Source organism: Oryza glaberrima, chromosome 12 (assembly GCF_000147395.1).
Source record: "Oryza glaberrima chromosome 12, OglaRS2, whole genome shotgun sequence".
Lineage (NCBI taxonomy): Eukaryota > Viridiplantae > Streptophyta > Magnoliopsida > Poales > Poaceae > Oryza > Oryza glaberrima.
The window spans coordinates 20,910,397-20,924,550 of record NC_068337.1 but is presented as its reverse complement, the minus strand read 5'-3'; the positions used below and the strand labels follow the sequence as shown (position 1 = coordinate 20,924,550).

Genomic DNA, 14,154 nt, shown 5'->3' with positions numbered 1-14,154 from the left:
TTTGATGTGATGAAAAATTTGAAAGTTTGAAGAAAAAGTTAGGAACTAAACTAGGCCCTAGTGGCATATGCCAAAAAGACCAAATCAATGGGATCATGTGGATATTGTTTCTCAAAGGATGCTTTCCAAATGGCCCAAATAACAACAGCCATTTCCACCACGATTAGTTGTTTCATACCTTTGTCAAAATTGTTTAACCACTGCCCAAAGGGATTTTGGTTGTTCAGTACTCAGAGCGCAAATCACAGTATTCCATACTAGCCTTGCTGTAGGACAATAAAAAAATAAGTGTTGCACATCTTCCTCTTTGTCACAAAATTGATACTCCTATTTTTTATCAACTTCTCCAACCTCTTTCGTATAAATTGTCAAGATCTTGTTTTTAGTAAACAACCAAATGAAGATCTTAATTTTCAGAGGGATTTTGAACTTCTTTTTTTTTTCTGTGGGAAGTTCATGTTGATTTGTATAAATTGTCCTTGGTCAATTTGTTTTCTACTATAGGCTTTTCATGTTGAGTTAAAAGCAGCCCATTAGCTGAAAGTGGGCCCAGCCAAAGCGAGCCAATGTGAGCGAATGATTCTTGGGCCCCACAATGTGAGCGAGGATCGTCTTCTCCACTGCGCCCTTCTCACTCTCCCGTTCCGCTCCGGCGAGCCCTCCCCGCCGGCGATTCCAGCCAGCTTAGCCCTCCCGCCCCCTTCCGCGAGACTGAACTCGCCCGGCGATTAGGCTGGCTGGCAGGATACTGATGGCGATGGCCACTTCTACGGCGTTAATTGCTGTCTTGGAGATGGGGGATTAATTTCTTCATTGGCCGGTCGGTGGTGCGGGGTGGGCGGCGCAAAAGAAATCCCCAAGGTAATCCGCCTCGTCTTTTCGCCAATGGTGAATTTTCTTTGAATGATTCTTGACTAGCCAAGGTACTAGATAATTGGATAGTAGTGGTAGCACTGCCATTCTTTCTTATTGACAGCTTGACTGACCCTGGATCTGCACATCTTATGAAAACCTCACTCTTCTTTTATCACTGTATGATGATGATTTGTAACAATTAGTACTACTTCCTTTCTTTCACCTTGACGAAATCGGCATATCTTGAGATATGCTTTGCCCAATTGTACAGCTTTTTTAGTTTTTATATGGCCAATAGTGATAGTTTGGGAGATTACCTGCCCTTCACTATGGTCAATAGATTTCCTGTCTGCCTGAGGTCGGTCGCCTTGATATAACTGCATATGTATTTGTCTGAGAAAACATGTTATCGAAAAATTTGTAAGTTTCACTTTCATATTTTGAGTAGAAGAATCACACAATGTATGCGCTAGCCGCCGCCCGCCGAATCCCAAGGAAGCTGATTAGCTGAGTACTCCATCCTTCCCAAATCATTATGTAACGGAATTCAAAATTTCTAAAATTGATCATCATATAACCGCATGGACACGGATTATTTATTTATTTTTCTATACCATTTATTTATTTATTTTCCTATTTATATATTTCCGAGTTCTTCTGTTTGATATTTAGTGTGTTGGAAACCTGTGATAAGAGAACCAATCAGTGTGACTTAGACCAACAACCACACAGTTAAACTATTTTTTCCAAGTATGAACTATCATTTCAGGGACAACAATATTTATACACGTTAGAACGCCTCGGTTATCTTAATTGGCTATATTATTAATCTTGACAAGTATGCTCCAAACCTGTCATTTTCTATGTCCTTGAATTTGTTCGAAAGAAAACTAGGTCGTATCTCTATTCTGCCTTGATCTTGAATGCTCGATTATACTAAGGGTCTAAGTTAATGATGAATGACGCATGATATATCCCAGTACCTAACTGGATCACCGGATTTCGTCAGATCTGACAAAATTCGACAAATGCAGACATCTCATTTCGACTTCTGCATCATTTTGCTTAGAAAAGTCAGAAGTACGTTAGAGTATCAGAGTTCTGCCGTGGTTGGTTTTATTTTGGGTAAGATTGCTTTGTTTTGTGTGACTTGCGAAATTGGGCTCCAATGCATTGCTGATTTCTCATTTCAGCGCAGAAATTGGTTGAACAGAGGCTATAGTGGCATGGATTATTATGACCAAAATGGAGATTATATCTAGCTAGTATGGAAAAGAGTAAAGTCCATCACCGGTCCCTAAACTTGTACAGTTGTGTCATACCGGTCCCTAAACTCGTAAATCGACCGTTCAGGTCCTTAAACTTGTTCAACTGTGTCATTCCAGTCCCTAAACTTGCAGATCACTCATTTAGGTCCTCCAACTTGTTCAGTTGTGTCACCCCGATCCCTAAACTTGGATTTGAATATCATCTGGGTCAAATAGGACGGTCAAAAGACTTTATATTTAAAAACAATTCATAACTTTTTCATGTGAACTATAATAAAGACAAACTTTATATCAAACTTGTAGCCCTCGATGCGATCTACAACTTTGTAGTTGAATTTTTTTATTTTAAGTCATTTTTTTTGTCCCAAAATGTAATTTTAAAATTAAAATTTCAAAATCTATAAACATGCAACAATATTTTGGGACCCTAAACAGTTTTAATTCAAAAACTTTTCAACTACAAAGTTGTAGGTCGCGTCGAGGGCTACAATTTTGATATAAAGTTTGTCTTCATTAGAGTTCACATGAAAAAGTTATGAATTATTTTTTGATATAAAGTTTTTAGACCGTCCTGTTTAGAGACCGGGGTGACACAACTGAACAAGTTGGAGGATCTAAACGAGTGATCTGCAAGTTTAGGGACCGGGATGACATAGTCAAACAAGTTTGAGAACCTGAACGGTCGATTTGCGAGTTTATGGATCAGGATAACACAATGGTACAAGTTTAGAGACCGATGATAGACTTTACTCTATGGAAAACGTGGAGTGGATTTTCGGTAGGAATACACTCGCTCACACGAGTCACGACATCGCAGGAGCCGGGAGGAATGGATCAGAGGAGCAATAACTTAGCAGCGCAGCGTCTCGCTCCAAACATTTCCATATATGCATAGTCCAAACTGCAACATCTTGACAAAAGCTTAGGTAGTGTAAAATGCAAAGTTTAGCAAACCCTGATCCAATATACATGCAGCCCGTGTAAGAAAAAGCGGTGCAAAGTTGAATTCACTCTTATACTCCCTCTCCATTGTAAAATGTATGACACCGTTGATTTTTTCCACAATATTTGATTATTCATCTTATTAAAAAAATAAAATTATATAATATCATTTATTTTGTTACGACTTGTTTTATCATTAAAATATACAATCTTAACTTATAATTTTACATATTTGTACTAATTTTTTTTAATAAGATGAATGATTAAACATTGTGAAAAAGAGATAATATCAAAGAAAACCATGAGATGAGGCACATGTGCTTCAATGTGCTCATCTTAGTTACCATAAAGCATAGCAGTAATAAGTTTCATTGAAAGCGCACCATATATATAGTAAGTCTTACTGAATTTGCACGACACTCCAACTTGACGTTAGTTAACAAAAGACGAGTTAGATGCACTGACAAGTGCAAGACAGATTCTCACTGTGCTTGACGTCAAGATGGCATTAAGCAATCATCACCAGTGCCTCCATTCAGGGTTTGAAATTTTCGAAATTTCGCCCCTCACCGACATGCTCAAATCTCACCCGAAATTTTCTTGTTCTTTTTTTGCTTTTTTTTGAATTTAATCAAATTTTATTCAAATTCAATCGAATTTTAAATAATTTTGATCAGAAATTTCCAAAATTTCTAACCCCCCGCATAAAGTCCAATTTCGAAATTATCAACCCTGCCTCCATTCATCTCTTGGGCAATGTTGCCTCTCTTGTCTCCTCTCCTGCGTCATTTTGCCATGTCCCCCACTGCATAAAAACGTTAAAAAGAAGAAAAGTCACAAGGGGATCAGTGCAACCGACTCCCAGGAGCATGAAAAAGAAGAAAATGCAGACAACCACCTATTCGGTACTGCCTCCAATCCATTTTTTTGATTTTCGCTGTCTTGTCTCAACATTTCTCTGCGTTGCTTACTGCAACCAAAAATTGAAAAAATAAGCAAAGTCAGGCCCTGTTTAGATTCCAACTTTTTTCTTCAAATTTCCAACTTTTTTGTCACATCGTTCCAATTTCTTCAAACTTCCAATTTTGGTGTGGAACTAAACACAGCCTCAGAAGCAATGCTATAATTCCAGGCAAGATGAGAAAAAAAAAAAACAAATGCAGACAACTTATTCGAATGTGCTTACCATCCAATCTTATGCATTGTTCTCTCATATTTTGTGTTCTGCATCATTTGACTCAACTGCCGACTGCAGCAAACAATGGAATAGAATACAAGTCACAAGATGATCAATGAAACTAGATTAAAGGCTGTGAGAACAGAAGCAAATGTACACAAGACACACTAGTCAAGAAATTCTGAACATGTTGTTGTCTTAATGCCCAGTATTAGTATTTGCTTTCCAGCAGAACAATTAGCATATTATGCTGTAGTTTTTGATACTGCAATCACAATGTTCTCTCAAATCAAGCTATCATATTACAGTCGGTAATGGGTTATACTAAGACTAACTTAGCTGACCAAATTACTTACGGTGGCAAATCAGAACAAGTCTCACCAAATGAAAAGCTCTACTAGTTGAACTGTGCCCAAAAAAAAGAAGAAATTCAGTGAACAGGCAATGTCAAAGGATAATAGTGAGTTACTGCTTAAATCACAATTTTACAGGAGCGCCATGGCATTCAGAGAAATACGCTCCATGTTCAACACAGCAAACCAATCATCAAGTGTCAGTTAAGACATTTAGCTCATAAAGATATATGCTATATATGTTTCAATTTGTTAACTCTCTAGCCATTTAACTATGTTCTTCACTGGTTGTAAATGCATAGGGCACAAACAAACGTAAGACATGCATATCAAACCTCTGGATGGGATCCTCATGCAAATAAGAGGTGAACCAGCTGGGGATGAAGTAATGGCCATCAAAAGGCTTCCAGATCTCGTTGTCACCGCAGCATCTTCCTTCCTCTTCTTCTTCATTGATGTAGAGCGCGGCCGGTGAAATCATGGCCTTGTTTCTCATGTCAACCTCAACCAACCAGTAGAGACCATTTTCACCGTCCTTAAGAAGGAAGGAGATGGCATGTAGATCAACCAAGCTCACCACAGGGAAACTCGGCGTCACGAGTGGAAGACGAAGCTCGTTTTCTCGAGCGCAGATCCTCCAGAACTCATCGGCTTCCATGGTGAAATCGTGGAGCCATATACATTTGTGAATATCAATCAGAGTCCATGACTTGATGATGAAAGTTGCAGGAGGTGCAGACTTGTTCTTCTTTCTGCCGCTGCCATTGTATATGCAGACGAGCGTTATCGACCCGGCGCAGGTTGCCGAGGCACATCGAGCTGGATCGGGGTCGTCCTCCTCGTAATGGCGGCAGCCATGCATCATGGCTTCTTCCGGCAGAGGGATGTACCTGAAGTGTTGCAGCTCCTTCGCGTCGACGAGCAGGATTCCCCTGTAGTAGTCGACGAGGCACAGGTGGCGGCCGTCGTGCAAGGGGAGGACGACGTCGTTCACCCATTTGGAGAGCTTGCGCCGCATCTGCTTCTTGCGTATGGGCGTGCGCTGCATCTCCAAACGGTGCATCCTCCATTGCGCCGGCGACGGCGAGCGTTCGTGGTGGTTGAGTGCAGTCGACGATCGTGATGTCCGCCACGGTGAACTCGCCGTCGCCGTCGCCGGAGAGGAATCCGACGTTCTCGTCCAGCATGATCCGCTGGTGCTGCTTGCGGTACGGCTTGAAGTAGTGGTCCTCGTCGTCGGGGGCGGCGCCGGCGATGAAGCAAGGCGGCAGCCGCGTCAGCGACGGTGGCGAGGAGGCGGCGGCGCCCCCGGCGGTGTAGACGAAGTAGTCGACGGGGAAGTACCCGGGCACGACGAACTCGTCGTCGGCGAAGGGGACGCGGGCCCAGAAGAGGATGGAGCCGCGGTGGGCGGCGACGACCTGGGCGTGGCGCAGGATGTAGGCGTCCGGCCACGGCTGGTCGGCGTCGAGGCGGTGGATGCGGAGGCGGGAGACGGCGGGCGGGTCGGCGACGCGGAGGGAGGCGCGGACGCGGCGGCCGCTGCAGGTGAGGGCGATCTCCGACGCCGTCACGTCGTCGTCGGCGTCGACGTCGACGTCGCCGTCGCTGCTGTGGATGAAGTGGTCGAGGATTATCCACCCGTGCACCAGATCCGGTGGACTCCTCCGGCCTTTCGGCCGCCTGGCTTCCATGTTCTCTCTGGATTTCTCACAATTTGATCATTTTAAAAAACTTAATTCGTAAATAGGCTTATAAAAAACCTATCCTATAAATGATCCAGGCGCCGCCCCCCTTCCACCGTGGCGGCCATGCGGGGCTGACCGAAATTTCAGAAATTTAGGTAATTTCGGAAATTTTTGGCCGAAATTATTTAAAATTTTGAATAAAATTTGATCAAATTCAAAAAAAATTACAAAAACTGAAAATTTCAGACGATATTTGAGCATGCCGGTGGAGGGCGAAATTACCGAAATTTAGGAAATTTCAAACCTTGTACGAGGAAGCACGCCAATGATGCTGGCGTCGCCCCTCTGCCGCCTCATCGGCATGCGCCTCTCTAACGTCTACGACATCACCTCCAAGGTCCGCCGGTCTCTCCCTCCCTCGATTGACGTCGTGCTGGAACCCTAGGTCCTCGAATTAGCGGCTACAAAAGGCATAGCCTCTCAGCGCGGTGATCAGGATCGGTGCGATGCCTCCCAAAAAATGAGGGTGATTTGGAGGCGGTTGCTGTGGCGGCGGCGACAGTGACGAAGGTGGAGGCTCTGTGCGTCGTGAACACTGGTGTCTGCTGGCACTACGCTGAACTAGAAAAACATAGGGTATGTCATGCTAGGGTATCAACGTTATTAGACAAAGATCTTCCCTGTTGTCAAAATAATTTTTTTTTAAAAAAAGCTATGGTGTTCTGTTCAATTGGACTCGTGTTGTTGGCTGACAATAGTGTTTGATGCCGTGGGTTTATCTCCCGGCTCGCATGATTGCCACCTTGCAAGGGCTGTGTTATACTTGACTCCTGTACTACTGTTGTGCTGTAACAGTGTTGTGAGATAGTAGGTGATACTTTCAATAACTGGACTTAATGAAAAGGCTTAGGTACCTGCTAATTGACCTGGATAATATTATTCCAGTGTACTAATTCTTTTCTCTGTTCCTGAGCAACCGCAAAAGTTTTATTGCATTCTACAAAGCTGTTTTTTCTAACTATCATTTGTATATGCACTTGCGCAGACATGTCTTTTCAAGCTGATGAACAGCAGTGATTTGTTGCTGATGGATGGTTCTGTATGGATGATGGAAATAAATTTTGGTATGTGCATGATATAAAGTGCTCCGTATGGATGCTACTGCCTTCGTTTCAGGGTAGAAGAGTTTTTAGTACTTTCTCCGTTTTACATTGTAAGTCATTCTAGCATTTTTCACATTAATATAGATATATATATCTAGATTCATTAACATCAATATAAATGTGGGAAATGCTAGAATGACTTACATTATGAAACGGAGGGAGTATATGTGAGCAATACTAGAAAGTCTTATAATATGAAACGAATGAAGTAGTATCTTGTGATGCTCCTGATCCTCTTACTGATCCATATGTATTTTGTTTGAGAAATTTCTGTATGGATGCTCTTCTCATTTCCTTCTTGTGGCCAATATATTTGATATTCTAATGTAGATATACCAGAAGTCCAAAACCAAAACCTCTTGTATAGAGGAACCAATTTCTCGTACATAGGAATTTGATGACCGTACAGAGTCACTTTGATTTTTCCTGATCCTATTATTTTTTTCAAAACAAAAAGTTTGATGTATTGCATTTTTTTCAATACCCCAATAAAACTTTTATACTCATTATTTAGTCTCATAAAAATATATACAATGCAGTCAATATTTTTTCAATTGTTTTCTAATGTGCTGCTACTCCATCTAAAGGCTACTATGGACATTTACAACCACACATAACAGAAAAATAAAGGAAATCTTACAGGAGAGACACATAGGAGATCAAAGCGAAATTCCGGGGATACAAAGAGTATCGAGTAAGATACGTAGATAAGAAAGGAATTGGACTGAGTTTCATGGGTACACTAGATTCTCTCTTGAGAGTGTCATTCTCAAAACTTAACTTCTGTGACGTCCTATAACTAATTTTCCATATAAAGCGACGATGTCACGTAACAAAATTCGCCATAAATGTATTCCATGTATAAACAGTATATATGGGCTTAAATACGGACAATATTCGTCTATATGGGCTTTTGATGTCGAGTCCAAAGCGCGGCCCAGCCCAAATCTAAGCAATTGTGACCGACTCCTGGGCCCCCACAATCTCAGCGAGCATCGCCTCCGCCACTCCGGCGAGCCATCTCCGCGGCCGCCGGCGACGGCCGCCTCTCCCTCCCTCCCTCCCTCCTCCTTCCCCTATACTCTTCTCCTCCTACCTCCACCACCGGAAGTACGACTGTACCCAAAACCCTTCCCGTCCCCTCACCTGCGCCGCCGTGACAGCCGCGATGGTCGCCGGCGGAGAAGGCCGGCCGGGGACCCCCAAAGAAAGGAAGGGGGGGGGGGGGTGCCAGTGTGGTTGTCCGGGAAGTTTCTTTGATTCCGCGAGACTGAACTTGCCGGCCACTTTTTCGGCTTTGTCTTGTAGATGGCGATTTCTTCCTCAGGCGCTGCGGCTCCATTGGCCGGTCTCTTGCAGGTAGAGAATTCTTTGAATGATTGATATTGACTAGCTATAAACGTAAGATGATTGGATGATGGTGCTATCTTTCTTCTGGACAACTTGACTGTCCCTGGATCTGCACGTCTTATGAAATTTCGCACTTACTCTAACCTGAATAGATGTAACTGCTTTATTTCTTTCTGTCTCACCTTGACAAAGTTAGCATATCTTGAAATATACTTTGCCCAATTGTATAGCCTTTTCTAGTTTTTATATAACCATGAGTGATTGCTTTTGGAGAGAATACCTGCTCTTCACTCTGGTCAATAGATTTCCTGTCTGCCTAAAGTAAGTTGCCTTGGTATTCCTGCATATATGTAGCAAACATGCTATCAGTACATTTGTATGTTTCACTTTCATATTGAGTAGAGGAATCACATAGAACCTGATTAGCTGAGTACTACATTATCACCAATGTGAAGGAACGTGCCATATGTTCCTCAAAGCTGAGACTGACCAGCCAACCACTGGTCTTGGGTTTTCAAATGGTAAATTTCTATTGCCTCTTGTCTTGCAGTTCAATAATTCCTATACCATTTATTTTTCTCCTATTTATATATTTCTGAATGCTTTTGCTTGATGTTTAGTGTGTTGGACAGACACTTGGGCTAAGACTAAGACCAACCACCACACAGTTATCTATTTTTTCCAAGTATGAACTATCATTTCAGGGACAACAATATTTATACATGTTAGACCACCTCGGTTATATTAATTGGCTATATTATTAATCTTGACAAGTATGCTCCGAACCTGTCATTTTCTATGTCCTTGAATTTGTTCAAAAGAAGACTAGGTCATATCTCTATTCTGCCTTGATCTTGAATGCTCGATTATACTAAGGGTCTAACTTAAGTGGTGCCAAGATCTGTCTTCACTAGGTAGATTCACTAGATAATAATGAATGACGCATGATATGACATCATTCCTCCTCTTGACTAATTGTCTAACCTTGCATATCTAGTATAAGCAATTCACACTTGATTTCTTCTTGACAAGTTTCCTGATTTTCTTTTCTAAGGAACAATCTTATATTGAAATGTAATTTGTCCCGTTTATGTGTTTTTATGTCATAAGATGCTACAGACACCCCACCTGCTTACTCCCTAGTCCCTCCACCCTGTTCACTTCAAGCAATCATCTTCTTTTCTTGTGCACGTCCACTTTGACTAAACATGTATAAAAGGCCTGATTGCCTGGAAAATTCATAGTTGCAGAGCACACCATACCCACGAACAGAGAGGGGGATGGAAGCTGTCGTATGCGCATCACATGGAGTTATAGGGTCCCTGCTATGGAAGCTAAGTGCCTTGCTCTCTGATGAATATAACCTTCTCACTGGTGTTAAGAGTAATATTATATTCCTTAAAGCTGAGCTTGAGAGCATAGATGTTTTCCTCAAGAAGATGTATGAGTTTGAGGACCCCGATGAGCAATCTATGTTCTGGATGAAGGAGTTCAGGGAGCTGTCCTATGACATTGAAGACATCATTGATGCTTCTATGTTCTCCCTTGGTTATGAGTCCAATCGCAGACCCCGTGGCTTCAAGGGGTTTGCTGGCAGGTGCATGGACTTCTTGACAAATGTCAAGACACGCCATTGGATTGCCAAGAAAATCCATTGTCTCAAATGCTGTGTTATAGAAGCTAGCAATCGGCATGCAAGGTACAAGGTCGATGGTTCTGTCTCCAAACTGAGTAGGACAAGCTTAGACCCTCGCTTACCAGCATTCTACACAGAGACGACAAGGCTTGTTGGAATTGATGGCCCAAGGGATAAACTCATCAAGATGCTAGTGGAAGAGGACGACGCATTGGTGCATCAGCTGAAGGTGGTCTCAATTGTTGGATTTGGAGGCCTTGGAAAGACTACTCATGCAAATGAAGTGTGCCGGAAGCTTGAAGGACAATTTAAGTATCAAGCTTTTGTGTCAGTGCCCCAAAAACCAGACATTAAGAAGATTCTGAGACATATACTCTCTCAGATCTGCTGGCGAGAGTGTATCAGTGATGAAGCATGGGATGAGCAGCAGCTCATCCACACAATAAGACAATTCCTTAAGGATAAGAGGTATGTGCCATGTTTCCATGACAACCTTGTCTGGGGCTCTATGCATTTAACACCATCAATTATGCATTGATCTTTTTCATGTTAGAACTAATTGATAAAACAACAGATCTTTGGAATGATGCATGTACACTTGCTTATTACTACTATCCACTTGGTTATACTTTTAGCTTTAGCAATACCTGTTTAACTTCAATTTTTTTTATAGGTGTTTTATTGTTATCGATGACATATGGAGCACATCAGCATGGAGAACAATCAAATGTGCTTTTCCCGAAAATAACTGTTCCAGTAGAATATTGACGACGACACGCATCATCACAGTTGCTAAGTATTGTTGCTCACCTCACCATGACAATGTATATGAAATAAAGCCTCTTGGTGCAATTCACTCTAAAAGCTTATTTTTCAAACAAACTTTTGGTTCTGAAGATAAATGCCCTCTTCATCTGAAAGAAGTTTCTAATGCAATCTTGAGAAAATGTGGTGGCTTGCCACTGGGAATTATCACAGTAGCTAGCTTATTGGCTAATAAAGCTAGTACAAAAGAAGAATGGGAGAGCATACATAATTCTATTGGTTCAGCTCTTGAAAAAGATACAGATATGGAAGAAATGAAAAGGATATTGCTCCTTAGTTATGATGATCTTCCTTACCATTTGAAGACATGTTTGCTATATCTAAGTATTTTTCCAGAAGATTACGAGATCAAGAGAGATCGGTTAATAAGGAGATGGATTGCTGAAGGTTTCATCCCTACAGAAGGGGTGCATGATATGGAGGAAGTAGGCGAATGCTATTTCAACGATCTTATCAACAGGAGTATGATTCTACCAGTTAATATCCAATATGATGGTCGAGCTGATGCTTGTCGTGTGCATGATATGATTCTTGATCTCATCATATCCATATCTGTCAAAGAAAATTTTGTAACCTTGCACGTTGACCAAAACTACAAAATAGTGCAACAAAATAAGGTTCGTCGCCTATCCCTCAACTATCATGCTCGAGAAGATATAATGATACCATCAAGTATGATTGTTTCTCATGTCCGATCCCTCACTATCTTTGGATATGCTGAACATATGCCTCCTCTGTCAAAATTGCAATTTATGCGAGTGTTAGATCTAGAAAATAAAATGGTGTTGGATCACAGTTTTCTCAAGCATATACACAGGCTTTCTCAATTGAAGTACCTGCGACTCAATGTAAGAAGAATCACTGCACTTCCTGAACAACTAGGAGAATTGCAGAATTTGCAGACCTTAGACTTAAGATGGACACAAATAAAGAAATAGCCATCTAGTATCGTTCGACTGCAGAAATTAGTATGCCTAAGGGTAAACAGTTTAGAATTGCCTGAAGGGATTGGAAATCTGCAAGCTCTACAGGAATTATCAGAGATTGAAATCAACCACAATACATCAGTGTATTCTCTGCAGGAGCTGGGAAATCTGAAGAAACTAAGAATTCTTGGGCTGAATTGGAGCATCAGTGATTCAAATTGTGACATCAAAATTTATGCAGATAACTTAGTCACGTCCCTCTGTAAACTAGGCATGTTCAATCTTCGATCTATACAAATTCAAGGTTATCATATTATTTCCCTTGATTTCTTACTGGATTCTTGGTTTCCTCCTCCTCATCTCCTCCAGAAATTTGAGATGTCCATAAGCTACTTTTTCCCCAGAATCCCAAAGTGGATAGAGTCACTTGAGTACCTCAGTTACCTAGACATCTACATCAACCCAGTGGATGAGGAAACATTCCAAATTCTTGCGGGCTTGCCGTCTTTAATATTTCTTTGGATATCCTCTAGAGCAGCAACCCCTAAAAAAGGGTTAATTATCAGCTGTAATGGGTTCCAGTGTCTGAGGGAGCTCTACTTCACCTGTTGGGAAAGCCAGACAGGTATGATGTTTGAAGCAGGAGCCATGCCTAATCTTGAAAAGCTTCGGGTTCCATATAATGCATGTGATATATGCTCTTTGCATGGTGGTATGGATTTTGGCATCCAACACCTCTGTTCCCTGAAACATCTCCATGTTGAGATTATTTGCCGTGGTGCAAAGCTTCAGGAGGTGGAGGCCTTGGAGAATGCTATCAAAAGCGCAGCTGGCCTCCTTTCTGATGAGCTCACTTTTGAAGTAAGTAGATGGGATGAAGAAGAGATTATCGATATGGACCAAGAACTGGCAGAAGATGATTTTGATACAATTAATTGAAAGCATAGCACAATACTGAGGAACATTATTTGTTCTGTTAAGCCACAACAATTTGACATATTTTTATTATTAAATTTTATGGGTAATGCGTTTTGGTCGTCTTTTAATTTCATTTGTCATGTCTCTATCAGGGTTCAGCCCTGTGCTTCGTTGTAAGATGCTCTATAAGTCTTCCAGAAAGAATGAACAAAATTGTTCAAAAAGTACTGTTATCATGCATAGTTTGATCCTTAACCAGTAATCAACAATTCCTGTGGAGAGGCCAATTTATTTCGATGTAAATTCAATGGATGACTTTTTTGTATCCTGATGATATCAGATCATTTTTGTATCCTCGGTTCGACTCCCCGTGGGAGCAAATTTCAGGCTAGGGTTAAAAATATCTCCTCGTTTGTCCCACCCCAAAGCAAAGGTCTAAGGCCTGACCCAGGTCATTGGTCGTTCTCGCATGAGCTATGGTGCCTCTGTGTAAGGGTGGGGCAGGCGGGTCGGGGTTTTCTCGACCTGCATGAGAAGGTCTTCTTCTATGCAAAATGCTCGGGGGCTGTATTACCCCTGCAGGTCGAGTATTTTTTTTGGTGCTCTTTTAAAAATATGAATCTTTAAGTAAGATAAAGAATATAGTAAAAAAACTTCCTCTATTCAGCTCCTCTGTTCCCTTTTCCTATGCATCCTCCCTCCCATCGGAACACTAAAAATGTTGAAGTTTTAGTGTCATATTTTATGTTGACGTATTCTGTGGTACCTGCTGAGCCTATCCTTGTCTTAAATAAACATGCTCTGATAACATTAGTGTGAGTCAATTGGCTCTTGCACATGTCTTGCTTCTTCTTAGGTGAGTAGGTGACATCTTTTGGTGTTCTTTCTCTTCGTGTGTCTCCTTGGGAATGAATGTTTGTGCTGTAAACTGGAATACTCTTCCTCTCTGAAATAAATGTCTTGCTTCTTCTGGTTGGTAAATTGTTGATTAAACTGAAATTTAAACATATATTTTTTTTGCAATATGTGTTCTACACAAAATATACTTCTTTC

General features: G+C 41.5%; 2 pseudogenes; one reads left to right on the top strand and one right to left on the bottom strand.

The window, feature by feature from the left end:
- Window positions 1-3,448: 3,448 nt before the first annotated feature.
- On the bottom strand, window positions 3,449-6,289 carry LOC127756392 (uncharacterized; annotated as a pseudogene).
- Window positions 6,290-8,396: 2,107 nt separating this feature from the next.
- LOC127756594 (disease resistance protein RGA5-like) lies at window positions 8,397-13,352 on the top strand (annotated as a pseudogene).
- Window positions 13,353-14,154: the final 802 nt, after the last annotated feature.